Source organism: Protopterus annectens, chromosome 8.part0 (genome assembly GCF_019279795.1).
Source record: "Protopterus annectens isolate FY-2018-M chromosome 8.part0, PAN1.0, whole genome shotgun sequence".
Taxonomy (NCBI): Eukaryota; Metazoa; Chordata; order Ceratodontiformes; family Protopteridae; genus Protopterus; species Protopterus annectens.
The window spans coordinates 1097469270-1097484657 of NC_056741.1; positions in this window are offsets into that span (position 1 = coordinate 1097469270).

Below are 15388 nucleotides of genomic sequence, written 5' to 3' on the forward strand. Positions count from 1 at the left end.
GTGTGGGGGCAAAGCCCCCAACATTGGGAGGATGTGATGGAAGAAGCCCCCCATTTGGGTGAGTTTGATTTAGTGTGGTGTGTGTTCTGGAGTGCTAGATGGTGAGTGATTCCTAACCCTGGCAAAAATCCCTTGATTCGCTGTAATGAATTTTGCTATTTAGCATTGATGAATGCATATTCAACGAATACGTATTTTGATGAATCAATATAAACCTTTTAAAACAATGAAGTAGACTTACCTGGTGACAGAACTTACCAAATATTGTCTGATATATAGAGACCTTGTCCTAAGAGAACAAAGAACATGGTTTGAATACTATGTTGTACATAAGCTGGCCAACTAAAGGAATACTATTTATTCTTAAGACGTGTATATTAAATCCTTTCAGAAATTAATAATTATGTCATACTGAAGTCCAGAAATAGTTTCCATGTCCATGCTATTGGATGGACAAGAAATATATGTTATTTAAATAAACACTAAACCATTTTATTAGTGTTCTATTTTCATGAGTCTTTTTTTTTTGCTAGAAGAAACTGTTTCTTATTATCTCTTGAGCATATATCAACTTGGTTATGATCAGAGACCCAATCATAATTCTCTCTCTTCTACTAATTATCACTTTATGTGTGGTTTTGTCTGAACGTCTTATGATTTCCTCGGTGGGGGAACGGAGCTAATATTTTGTAGACTACATGCAGCAGTACACTAAAAAGTAATTGCTGAAGCATATGTCCTACTTCATGTAATTAATATTTAGAAAAACATTTAGGGGAGGAGAAGAAAAGGGAAAGTGTTAACTGTAAGTAAAACAAAATGTTGTTCTTAACAGTATTTTTATAATGCGTGACATAACCTGCTTGCTGTAAAGTAAAGCTCTCTCATTTATTTTTGAGTGCAATAGAGATATTAAAGTAAACATGTGCACCTGTTTTTTTTTTTCTTTCTCCTTATTCAGTTTTAAGAAATGTAGGCACTGCAATGTAAAAAGAAAAGAAAAGTCTGGACAAAAGAACATGATACAAGAAAAACTGATATGCCTTTTCTTACTCTTGCATAGTGGAATGCCTGGATTAACACCTTTGGCTTAATCTAGTAACAAGTTTTAAGGGAAGCAAATAAATAAAAAAGAACACTAAATATAATACGTTTTCCTCTAGCAAATAAATGAGTGTTTCTAGTAGAGACAAATGTGTATCTGGTTCTTATGCATCTATGGAAACAATCTGATAAGAGGCAATAAAACAGAATGCTTTTTCTTTCTTTCAATGGCTAGGAGATAATGTTTTCCGAATGCATTCAGGTGTTTTTTTCTAAACTGGAAGAGGAATAAAGATAATACAAAAACAGACAGCACTTAGTGGAAGTAGAAGCACAGGTGTTACAATGTATCTTAGCATGGATAACCTTCCTTATATGTTTATCCAAGTCTAGGACACTTGTTCCTATTAGGAGGGTTAAACTTCAATATTTGAAGATGTACATTCATTTGTGTGTTAGTATTAAGTAAAGAGGTTTCTGGGGTGTTTTTGGTGTTTTTTTGAGGGTTTTCACTAAAACAAAAAAAGGAAGATATGACATAGGTTCAAATGGATATGACAAGAAACAACTGTATATGACAAAAACAACTGTATAAACAATCAACAACTGTATAAACAATCAACCTGCCAAACATTAGTGTATGCATGTAACACAAAAGCTGAAACTAGACATTTAAAAAAGCTGTTATGCATAACAGGTGGGAATAATAACTTCTTAACACAATGACACTTTCTATATTATCTTTAAATGTGAATGGTCTCACAGATATATACAAAAAGAAAAACTAGTGAACTATGTTAAAAATGCAAGAGGTGCATTTACAAAGAACTGAGCATGTGAATTTGATAAATAAATTATTTCAAGATGGTTATTCAGCACAATATCTGGGACAAAGGAAATGAGAGTACTTAGATTAAATGCAAGAGGAGCTCCAACTGTGATAGAAGAGGGAAAAACATAATAATGGTAGATTTGTAGTACTAAGGGGCTACTGGCAAGGGAAGCGGATTACATTGGCATGAATATATATTCCACCTAAAACTGCTATAATGGAGCTTAAGAAAATTCTGGGAGAAATAATCAGCTTTCAGCAGGGAATATTACTTATAGGTGGAGACTGGAATTTGGTTTGTAGCATTGGGGATATATCTGGGAGCCCAAAAGGGAAAATATAACAAAAGAGGGTACATTTTTGAAGAAACTTGTGAAAATGTTTGGCATGGAAGATGTGAATTCAGTAGTAGGAGTTCAGAGTGAATTTACATATTATTCCCCAAGGTACAAAAACTGGGCTAGGCTAGACAAAATTTGCTTCACAGGAAATGTGCTTTTAATTCAAAGTTTTGATATACATCCAATAACTACTTCAGATCACGAGCCAACAATAACTAAAATAAAAGCGCAAGGTTATGAAAAAAAATTAGGCACTGGCATTTTCCCACCTATCTGTTAAATGGAGAGGAATCTAAGGAATGGGTAGTGGAATATATTAGGGAGTTATTAGGAAAGAAAAGATGGATATTTCCTCTAAAAATATATAGCTAGGGATTGGGATAAAATGAAATTGGATTTTAAAAGTATTTTTGAAATAAAAGAAAGAGAGATATAGTTAAGAAGTGACAAGAATCATTTAGAGAAATTGACAAAGGTTGAAGAATTGCAGAATAGGGGTAATCTCACAGAACAAGAATTGGAACAATTCCAGAATGCTAAACAGAAAATAAGGGATTACCTCAATAATATGCATGAGTTTATAAAGACAATGACTCAGGCAACAGAAGTGGTTGTAACCAAGCATAGAGAGCCTATAACAAGGAAAATAACCAGAGATCATGTAGAGGTACCAGAAATATTTTGGAAATGTTATGAAAATCTTTATAAAGCAGAGAAACATGGAAATCAAGAAAAGGCACAAATAGAAATGTTTATGGAATAATTAAATATTCCAAGGTTAAAGGTAGATGAGGCACAATTACTAGCAGTTAGGATAGCAGCAGATGAGATAAAAATAATGATGTATAACCACTCTACAAGAAAGTCCCCTGGAATAGATGGTATTCCTGTGGAAGTTTGGAAGCTAGAGGAAAGAAACTGATAAAGGTCCGGAACCTTTTTTTAATAGTATTTTAAAAGGAGGAGAAACACCAATATCCTGGAAGAAAGCGGTGGTGGCTGTAATACTTAAATATGGTAAAGACCTATCAGATCCAGCTCCATATAGGAGAATTTCAATTCTAAGCCATGATTATAAAGTGTTTACGTCTATAATGGCTAAAAGAATGACAAAAGTGATGGTGAAATTGATAGATATGGGTTAATGTGATTTTATGGAGGGGGTGTAAACTTTTGACAATATTAATAGAACAATGATGATCCATAGTGAAGCAGAATATAAGAAAATGCCACTGTTAGTGAGTCTTGATGCAGAGAAAGCATTTGACAGACTAAGATGGGATTTTAAGAGTAGGGCAATGGAAATACTTGCATTTCCTGATAAAATTATAAGGCTGATTATTAGGTTATATGAGGGATTATAGGTGGAAATTAAAGTGGGTGAGTTCCTCTCTGATAAGCTCTGTTTGAGAAGAACAACCAGCCAGGGGTGTCCTCTTTCCCCTTTATTATTTAAGTTATATTTAGTACCATTGGTGAAGGAAATATGGGCCTTAGAAATTCAAGGATATAATTGGTGTGGTAGTCAAGAAAAGCTAGCTTTATTTGCAGATTATATTATTGTACACCTGATAAAACTTGAAAAGGACATTTCAGTGTTGTGAAACATTTTGAGACAGTTTCAAGTCTTTTCAGAATACAAAATTAATGAAGATAAAACAAGGGCTGTACCCACATACACATTATTTATGGGGACATGATAAAATAAAGTACTTAGGAGTATGGATTAAAAAAGATTCTGTTATGGCTGTTAATGATATGTGGGAAGAGACTAATGAAAACATAATACAAAAACTGAGAAATTAGAAGCTCTGTTTTATGGCTATAGATAGCAAGATACAAGCAGTCAAAATGTTTTAGTCCCCTTAGTTTTATACACACAACAGGCATGTTTTTATCATCCAGAGGAGAAGTTGTAGATAGCAATTAATAAAGTTAAAAGATTTTATCTGGAAGGGAAGAGGGCAAGAGTCAAGTGGGATAAGTTGATCCTTCCAACAGAACAAGATTTTTTGCGGTTACCTGATTTGAAAAGGTATTTCAGTGTTACACATTTAAGGATCCTGCACATAGCAGAATGCTATAATTCAAAGTGGAAAGGGATGATGATTAAACAGGTGGGATGCTCACGAAACAAGGAGAGACTGGGATTTTGGATGCAAATCCTGAAGGAGAATAACAATAATCATACAGAATATTGTATTCACAAAGTAGCAGAAAGTACTCTAAGAATGAAGCCAGCTTAGGAATGGAGAAAGGCAATTCTGCCTTTAAGGATGACTACAAGTAAGGATACAGACAATAGGCAAGAGGGGCTAGAATTTACTATTGAAAACTGGCAAAGGAACCAAGGTTTGAGGACCAAATAATTAGAGAGGGGAAAGGTAATAAAATGAGAAGAGGCCACAAATTTATTGGGACTGCAGGCAACAGATTGCCTTCCCAATCAAGAATTGATATCCGGGTATAGGCAAAGAGAAAGAAATAGGGAGATCCTAAGTGAAAGACCAGCACTGGTAGAGTTTTTAGTAGAATCTAGAACAAAAGCTGCTGTTAAAGAAGGGATAATTAGTAGAGTATATGAAATATTGCATGATAACTATAATAATCAATCAGAGGACGTTAGAAAGGATTGGGAAGAGAAACTGGATAAGCAACTCACAATGAAACAGTGGGGGGTACATGTATGACTCTCAAATATGCAACAAAGTCTAGAGGATTTAGCATCTTTGCATGAAAGTGTTTATATAGGTATTCTTATACCCCAAGTAGACTCCAAAGAATTTTGCCTCAGGTAATTGGGAACATATTTTTGGGAGTGTAATGTGTTGTCAGAGGAAATTATTTTGTTGGCTATAATACCGAACTGGAATTGCCTAACCATAGTAAGGCCTTGCTGAGTCTGTTTATGGAATTACTAAAAAATGGGAATCTAAGTCTAAACCAACTGTACTAGAAGTAATGAGTATAGTAACACAGATAAAACAACTGGAAATGGGAGCTTTAGAAAAAAGTAGGACCAAATTGCATAGAAAGAAATTGGAACTGTGGGAACAATATATGCAATATAATATTTTGAAGGAGGAATGAGGCTTAAAAGAAGGCAGGATGGAATGAGCTATGTAATGTTTGGCTAACAATGACTGGATAGATTATAAGTGTTGTATAATATTTACAACTAAAAATATGTCAATATGGTTTGTTTTCATTTATATAAATATATGGTTGCCTATGTCATAAGTGATTATTTAATAAAGATGTTTCTTGTTTAAAAAATATTTTTTTAGAAACATTTTTGAAAGAACATTACTAGAAAGTACAAAAGTTGTAATTCTACATTCAGAATTTTTTTGCTTCTTATAAAATGAGTGGTATTAAATGAGTCTCTCTTCCAGTAAACTTCACTGCTTCTCATTGCATAGACACCATTCATTGCACTAAAACTTCTTTAATTCACCCCACTTGACGTTCATTACATGTTTTATTGCATGTTTGTCTGCTCTACTACTGCCTAGCTAAACACACAACCTTTTTTTGACCTTGTGTAAAAAATCTACTCATTTTGCTGTATTATTTTTGTTTTCTTGTGACTGTTATTTTGTGTGTTAGTTCATTTAGAAAATTCCAGCTAGTAAATAGTTTAACTTAGGATGATGATCCTACTTAGCTTGTAGTGCTTTTAAATTTACATAGATTTTATACCCCAGCCTAGACTCAACTCTTGTATACTTTCTTAGAATGTACTCAGGTCAAAAATCACAATATCTCTCTTCTGTAATCTTTTCACTGTGTTTTTACTGTAAATCATAGTTTACAGTTGTTGAGTTTTTCTCCCCGGACCTCCACTGAAAAAGGGCTCTGACTCAGTCTGACATTCCCAGTCAACAGATGTCAAATAAATAAATAAATCAGAAATCAAGAAGCAAAGATTGCCCTCAAAGATTGTTATCTCCAACCCTTGGATCAAAATACAGCAAGTTTAAATAATGTAACTAGCTGATTGTTTATATTGTTTACTGCAAATTTTATGGAAAAATATCTTAAACCACCCTGGTATTCCACCAACATAAATAATCTGTATAACAACAACAGCAACAACAAAATCTCCTTAAAGTGTACAGTCAATCAAAAAAGCCTCACATCCAGGATAATAATCAGAAGCATTACTAAAATCTCAAAAAATGCTATCAGGTCTACTAAAGCAGCTCATGGACTTAGGTAAACTTCTGAAGACAAAGATAATTACATGTTAGTCCTTAACTATGTTAGGAAATTGAAAAACAGCACCCATTGTTCCTCTGAGCTTATTCAAAATGGCATCACCTATTCTAACCCATTAAACTTACCAACATACAAGCAAACAAATTCACTGTGAATGTTACCCAAGAGATATCCACCCAATGTCCATATATCCTTGAATCTCTCAACCCTCCCCCATCATCATTAAAGAACATGTGCTGAAGATATTTTCCTAAACAAAAAAATACTTCTTCCATGGGACTTGACAGTATACCTGGCTATTTAATAAACATTACTAAACAAACCCTGGCAGAGATGCAGGCTTTGTCCCTGAGGTCTGGTGTACCACTGTAGTGATGCTGCTCTATAAGGGTGGCCTTAAGACTGACCCTGGGAATTATAGGTCTATCAGCCTGACTATTCTCATTTGCAAAGTCTTGGAACAGCTTATTTACTGTTCTAATAAGCTATGTTATCAAAAATCTCATCAGACTAGACTTGCAGCAGTTTAACTTTTTCAAAGGTAGATCTTGCCTAATGAATTTAGTTAACGTCTTTGCATTCTTTTTTGCTCAACCCCTGTTCAAAGGTAAATTTCTAAGTATCATTTAAACATAAAAAGAACAGAAGGCACACTGTGTTTTTCTTACAAAGCTGAGAACAAATATTCCTTCTGTAACTGCAAAACTGCACATAACCCGAGTTGTGTTTTCTGATAAGCAAGCCATCTGCCTGTAAAGGAATTTCCCTTCAAACATATTGTGCACAGTATAAAGGTACAATAAAAAACTGAAATATAAAATATTGTATTTTCAATTGTGTAAGATTTAAGATGAAATCTTTCAATACTTTGTACGTAGCATGGCTTTGAAATTATTAATGCCAATATGAACAAGAAATATGGGCAACAGTAGAATGTAACTGCAGAAGCACCTGGAAGCATCACTAGGTTGTAATGAGTTAAGTCTGTTGTAAAAGAAGTGACGTAATATACTGTGTGAATTTGCATTTATTCTATTTGGAATTTACAAACAACACTACATAAATATATATAATCATGTGTATGTGACAAAATACTATTTATTAAAATGTTTTGTTCTGTTGTCACCATGAAACTGTAGATTTGTAAAAAACATCTCAAACTTCTAATAGATAATTGGAGAAATAAGACCCTAAACATCAAAGAAGGGAGTGTCCTGGACTCTTTACAAATTTTGTAATAAACCATATTGTGAACTGTTTTTACTGGCAGAAAACCAAGTAAAGCGGTGGTGATATCTTAGTACATATATAAACTGATGTCAAGTGCTCTGACTGGCCGATAAACCTTTACTTTGTGTTTGACCCTGTGATGCCTCATATTCTTCATTTAAACTAACCAAATCTCTTAGCCGTCTTCTGATTTCTGATACACTTTCCCTGTGTTTGCTTAAACTTTACTTGTCTGCTCTTCACCAAAAGCTTTACAAGCCACATTTTATTGAGGTTTGATTACTTTATGTATGACCATGAAAAAATGTATTTTTTTTGTTTCCTCCTTAGCCTCGGGTGTCAGGTTTTTTTCAACATTTTAGCTTTACACATAACTGCAAAATGTTCTGTCTTGTTACAGTTAGAGCATGCTTTATTACAACCAAGCTATGGATCTCAGTCACCATAAACTGAGTTCATAAACAGTTCAGTTACTATGCTTTCTTTCATTACATATCCTGTAGTCTGTACTTCAGCATTCTTTTTAATGTTTAAAACATGTTTTTTGTCTCTCTCATCTATGTCTTTATCTGCCCTCATTTCTTCATTTTACATATTAAGTTGTTGCTGACTCATAGGTTTGTAGGTGTATACTAGGCTAACGACCACAAGAGCCCTTAAAAGCCTACCATCCAAATGTGACCCACAAATTTGATTTATATTTGATTTCTAGGGGGTGGTTTACTGATACTCTGTCCATCAGAGAAATAGGAGCCAGACCAGGGATGAATTTCCAATTATCCATCCACTGGTCCAAGTTACACTTAAACAGGGATAGGGAAGAACTCTACTTCACTGGAATGGGAGCTGAATGGTGAAACATTTATTTTTATATATGTCCTGCTTTTATGCTGTGCTGGAATTTTCTGGAATGGACTTGACTTTTTAAGACACAAAGTCTTGCTGGTTGTTTACTGCTGAAACAGAGACACAGAGTTTTGCATGACTGCAACTGTAGTCTATTTAAAGCACCATGCCTTCCAAATTGCATACTGATAAAGAAATATATTTTGAAGCTACTATTTCACTATAAGCACAGATTGCAAATAACTTATTTTTATAACAAACGGCACATACTCTTCTGTCAGTTTGTAGCATATATTTACAAAGTTTTTCTTCATTACAGATATGAATGATGATGACTTTCCATTTTCCAGTTACCTCGAAACCTAAGTTTCTATATAATACCTATCACATAGCTGAATGAATACAGTTATATACAGTTTTAGTCACGCACATAGATTTTGTTTTTTCCTCTTGATAACTTTTTTGGCCTTCTGTGGGAAATCATGTAATGTCTGTTTTCCTTGTTGTCCTTTTGTGATTTACTTGTAAGTGTTTCTGCTGATGAGAGAATGCACGCAATCAGAAGCCTAAAAGGAAACATCTGTTAAACTTGCTTTCCAAAATTGCTTTTTTAGGCTTTTTTTGATGCTGTGTTATACATATAGTATGAATGCCCATTTTACATTGCTAAACTCTATTTGAGCAAACTTTTTATTCTATGCTTTATCTTTCAGCATATTTACAACAGAATTACTCTAACAATTCCCTCTGTTTTATTTTTATAGGAAACACATTAGGAAACAAAACATTTAGTCTTTTTTTTGATACAAGTCAAAATGCAATTTTAAATAGTTAATACAATGATATTAAGTATTACTACCAAAACTAAATGTATTTGACAACTTTTTTTACAGACCATCCTGTGAAACTATTCCATTAGTTATGAGCTGTGTCTGCTTTCGTTTTATTTTTTAACTTGATTAATTTATTTTTTGCAATCACAGAATTTAATTTATGACTTAGAACTATTTTATTAACTCTTTGCAACTGTTGAACTCTTTACTTTTAGTAACCATTTTATATTAAAAGATTAGAGATAGACTAATATCTATAAGAGACAATAACTACGTGCTACTGCAAGCATTTATACACTGCTGAAAATATACAGTTTCAATGTCATTTTAACCATAACATTGTGGTCATATCTCTGAACTGCTCATAAACTTTAATTGACAGTGAAGTATACACTGAAAAATGCTGTTTACATATCAGTCTATTAGCTGTATGAATACAATATTTTAGTATCATTTTTCTAGCTGGGATAACCAATACTGGTATAGATAAAATGCTGATTCAAAAACTAATAATAATACTCCAACTTAAAACCAGTGATAATATTACAACTTGACAAATTACTTTTGAACTTATTGCAATGTATCCTTTACAGTATGTATTTACACAGACTGTTTTCTATTTATGCATTTTAATCTAGTAGGTATCCTGGACCCATTTTTTTAAACATGGTTTTTAACACATATTTGTTGCTAGCCATTAATTTTATTTGTATTGAATTCTTCTGTATTTATGCATACAAAGACTGTAAAGTACATTTAGTCTAGTTTACAAATTTAGTAACATTAACATCAAGCAAAATCTTGGAAAATGTTTATGTCTCTTTACAAGTATTTAGTGGAATTACCACCAAAGGCAACTACATACCCAGCAATTAGAAACATTTATGATTTTTGCATACCAACACTGTCTTGCCAAAAACATATTAAAAATAGTGACCAGTCTTGCTAATTTTTTCACATATTTTTAGTCTCTCTCTTGTATAGCTTTAATAAAGCAATTTTAAGCCATCTCTTGTATAGCTTTACAGTTTAACAGGTTGTAAATACAATTTAATACTAAACAATACAATAATAATTATTAATACTAAACAATATAATAATAACTAACATGATAGCTATTAGCAACTTGTAAAATATCTTATCATGTCAGGTTTAATCAAGTATTTCTAATGCACTAATACCTGTTTTCCTCCCCTAAAAGAGTATTGTCAAGAAGGAATGAGATATTTTTTCTGTAGCTTTATTTTAGACTGTTTTGCAACACATACTGCTTACTCAAAAGTACCCCTCTCCCTGTAGTATTGTATTATTGTTTAGCTGCTTTATTAGGTTAACAAACTATGGACCTTTGTCTGATTTTATTTTTTATAAAGCTTTTGCTGTTTACTACTACTAGTAGGTATTTATACCCTCCTGCATATTTTATTTGAACTGTATGTATATTATGGCCCATTTGCTGGCTATACTTAATGTAACTGAGGTTTTTTACTATTAACCTTTATCTGCAAACAGATTATCAGTGACATATATGCACAATTGTGATGTTTTATTACAATTACCAAAGAGTGTTGCATGTGAACATTTTAACAATTATGATTTAATAACAATAATGCTTTAGAAAAACTCAAGCCACTTCTGGCAATCAGTCTTGTTTTTTTTTTTATCTGCCCAACATTTTCTGTAACTATTCATCCAGTCTGGGAAGGTCTGAGCTCACATTTTAGATTATGCAGACCATAGTTATTTTTTTTAGCATTTTTCTTTAAATCATCTGCTAATACACTTGCAATGTAATAGTAAAATGCAGTTATAAAACATTTAGAATTATAATAAGTATTTGTGATTTGCATAACTATGCATTTATACTACATAAATAGACATTATTTTACAATGAGCTTACATGGATTACAGTGTTTTTTTTTATTTAGTTAACTGCCCTGCCATTAATTTTACAAATACAGTTTGACTAATACCATCTGTGATTTTATTCCTTTTTAAAATTCAGAACTTTAACTGTTTGGTGTGGTGTTACTATACAATTATAAAAAAATTGTAAAAAAACAAATAGATATTAACTTAACTAATACGTTTATATTTACATTATTTATATTTGCTGTTGTCTGCCTGTTATTCTTGTGCATTGTAACAGATGTGCTTTAGATTAAAAGAAACTACATGCATGTCAGTCTTGTGACTTTAAAATCTTTATACAAGCATGTCAGTCTTGTGACTTTAAATCTTTACTGTTATTGACTATTTTTATTTGATTTTTATACACTAGAACTGTTTTGAATACCTTTTAACTATGTTATGAGAATGGCAGTTATTTGCTCTTCTTTACTGTACTACTGATAAATGCCTTGCTTTAAATGAATGGAAGTTTTAAACATTTGAGAATGATTTGTCCAGACATCAGATCCTACCATCCTACCATGTATGCTTAGCCATTTTCAAAACACATATTATAAAATATATATTTTTTGTACAGATTAGCTGTAGTTTCTGCTCTTCTGCAATGTTTTCTTAAGCTCAGCTAATTTATTTTCTTTATCCTGTAACTGCTGTTGAAGAGTTTCCTGTAATGTTGCATGGTCTTCCTGATATATTTCAGTAACCTGTTCTGCTGGATCTAAAACTCCTTTGCACTTTTGAAAAGATGTATGTATAACTTGTCTAAGCTTCCTGAACTCATTGTGTCTGTCTTTTAGAAATTTATTACATTCTCTTGTAACAAAATGTACTAGAGGTCCTGTCAGTAACTGATTTGACTGTTGTTGCAACTCGGAAATAAACCTTTCATATCTGGTGACAGAACATAACCTTCTAACATCTGAATATAATGTCAGCATATTAACTTTTCCTGGTTCTTTACCATTAAAAGTTTTGTCTGTACAGTCTAACCTTTAAATAAAGGCATGCACTGTATTTTATGACATTGTACACACAATAAACATTTTTTATACCACACATGATTTTGTTTCAGATACCAGTCAAATATTGCAATCCATTTGCATAATGCCTTACTATCAACTTGCTCTAATAAGGTTTTACATTTGCTAATATGCTGTATATGCAACATTTCATTCTGTTATTATTATTATTACCTCTATGGCATTCATATTGTATATAACACAGAAAAATGTTCTTACCAGTCAACAGAGTGGCAGATGGCCAGGCTGCTTTACTGTAGATGGTTGAAAAGTATTTGCAGTCACTTGTGAAGTTGGTACAACAAAACTGGCAGTTTCAGTCTTGCAACTTTGTCTTGTACCTTTTCTGGAGAATTTATGGCACTGCTCACCTTCCTGCACTGCAGTCTCACTCCAGATTCAGACATCTGAGAAACTGTATTGCTACAAACTGTAGAAAACTGTAGAAAACTGAAGTACTTCACATAAATGTTAGTTACTGTGCTTTTACAGGAGTGACCTTATACAAGGCATTATCCACTCCCTCTGTGTTCGGATCAGGCTAGGAACGTTGGGGTCGCCATTGAAAAATGCATTTTATGTATGTGCTGCTTTTATGCTGTGCTGGAATTTGCTGGACTGGACTTAAAGTCTTTTTAAGACACAAAATCTTGCTGGCTGTTTACTGCTGAATCAGAAACACAGAGTTTTGCATGACTGCAGCTGTAGTCTGTTTAAAGCACCATGCCTTCCAAATTGCATACTGATAAATATTTTGCAGCTACTATTTCACTATAAGCACAGATTATAAATAACTTATTTTTATAACAAATGACACATACTCTTCTGTCAGTATGTAGCATATATTTACAATGTTTTTCTTCATTACAGATATGAATAATGATGACTTTCCATTTTCCAGTTACCTCGAAACCTAGGTTTCTACATAATACCTTTCACATAGCTGAATTAATACAGTTATATACAGTTTTAGTCACGCACATAGATTTTGTTTTTTCCTCTTGGCAACTTTTTTGGCCTTCCGTGAAAAACCATGTAATGTCTGTTTTCCTGTTGTCCTTTTGTAATTTACTTGTAAGCATTTCTGCTGACGTGAAAATGCATGCAATCAGAAGTCTAAAAGGAAACATCTGTTAAACTTGCTTTCCAAAATTGCTTTTTTAGGCTTTTTTCTGATGCTGTGAAGAGGAAAAGCCTGTCTGTTATACATATAGTATGAATGCCCATTTTACATTGCTAAACTCTATTCAAGCAAACTTTTTATTCTATGCTTTATCTTTCAGCATATTTACAACAGAATTACTCTAACAAATGGGAATTCTCTGAGAAACATATCTGCCTCTCCAACATGTCCTATTTAAGTTGCAAGCAAAATGTAGGTCTTTTCTTCTAATAGTTCTGATGCTGTCTGTTTTGTGGATGTACAAAAGATTCATCAAAACAGGGTCAATGGATGCCTTGTATGTTGGCAAAGATCACCTATCAGAAGTCTGTATAATACAGAGTAGTAAAGAGACAGGGCTTTGAGGTGATAAGCATAGGACATTGTGTTTATTCCCTGTATTATTTTTATATGGAACCTTTCTGGGCATTCCAATTGCTGTATGTGTCTGGTCAGGCAAATACCAAAGGGGCATTATACTCTATAATTGGCCTGATGAGGGCTGAGTACAGTGGTATGATGACCTCTCTGGACTTAGATGCCATGGCTTTGCTTACAAATTGAGAAACATAGAAGGATTTTCTTACTACCGTGGCACATGATGGTCAAAGGCTATGTTACTGTCTACATGACTTCCCAGATCTCTGACTAGTGAGTCAACTTTTAAGGGTGTTTTATTGATGAGTTAATTACCCAGGGTGACAGACATCCCAAAAGGAACTGCAATCCATTTATTGATAATGAGTTTTAAGCTATGGTTTTTGCAGCAAGCATTTGTCTGTATTAGATCTTCCTGAAGGGTGTTCTCATCTTGGGGCAAGTCAGTGAGAGCTCCCAGTTTACAATCATCTGAGAACTTTGTTAACCAGAGGCCTTTGGCACTTGGCTTTGACATCTGAGAAATAGATGCCAAAGAGAAGTAGGCCTAGCACAGAGCTCTGAAGGACTCCACTGGTAACTGGCCTCTTTGTCTTTTTGGAGGTAGCCTCACTGATTCTAACCTCCTGGGTCCTATCAGTGAGCCAACTAGCTATCCAGCATATTATAAAGGGATTTATACCAAGTTCTGTAAGTTTGCTGACAATGCCTGAGTGGGGAGTTGTATCAAATGCCTTAGCCAGATCTTGGTAGGCAGTATGCACAGTTTTCTTCTCATCCATTGCCTTAGTGATATTTTCAAAGAATCCACCAGATTCAGTAAGCATGACCTTCCTTTGACAAAGGATGGGATGGATCCAGTGTCTGGAGGTCTCTTATGCCCTTGTTGATAATTTTCATAGGTTCATAGGTAAGTACTAGGCTATCTGCCCATGGGCATATATAAGCCTAGCCACAGAGTGATGGCTTTCGCCTCCCCATTAGATTAGTAACCTGGGCCTCTGTCAACAGGGCTCCTGAAGTGATCCCAGGGTAGAACTTACGATTACCCATCCACTCATCAAGATTTCTCTTGAAAAGGGTCAGAGAGGAGCTCTGTCAAATATGGATTGGGATTCTATTCCAGAGTGAGGGGAGTCACTGGGACAGGAATCTATCCCTCCAGCATGTCCTGTTTATTGTTGTACATAGGTTCAAGTCGCTAGAATGAGTGATTCTGAGGGATCTCGTTTTTTTGAGGTGAAGCATGTCCATTAGTTCAGGGTTTGACATGGCCCTATAGGTTAGACATAGGTCACCTCTGAGAAGACGGTAAGCGACTGAGAAGAGCTGGAGCTTTTTTAGTCGTGCTTCATAGGGTAATTGTTTAAGGCCCTTAATCCTTTTAGTGAGGTACTTCTGTGGTCTTTCTAGTTGTTGCAGATGTCTAGTGAGGTACATCCCAAATGGGGCATTGTACTCTATTATGGGCCTAATGAGTGAGGAGTAAAGGGGCACAATCACCTCCTTGGATCTGGATGAGAAACCCTTTGTGATCAGGTGTGCCACATAGAAGGATTTCCTGACCGTTT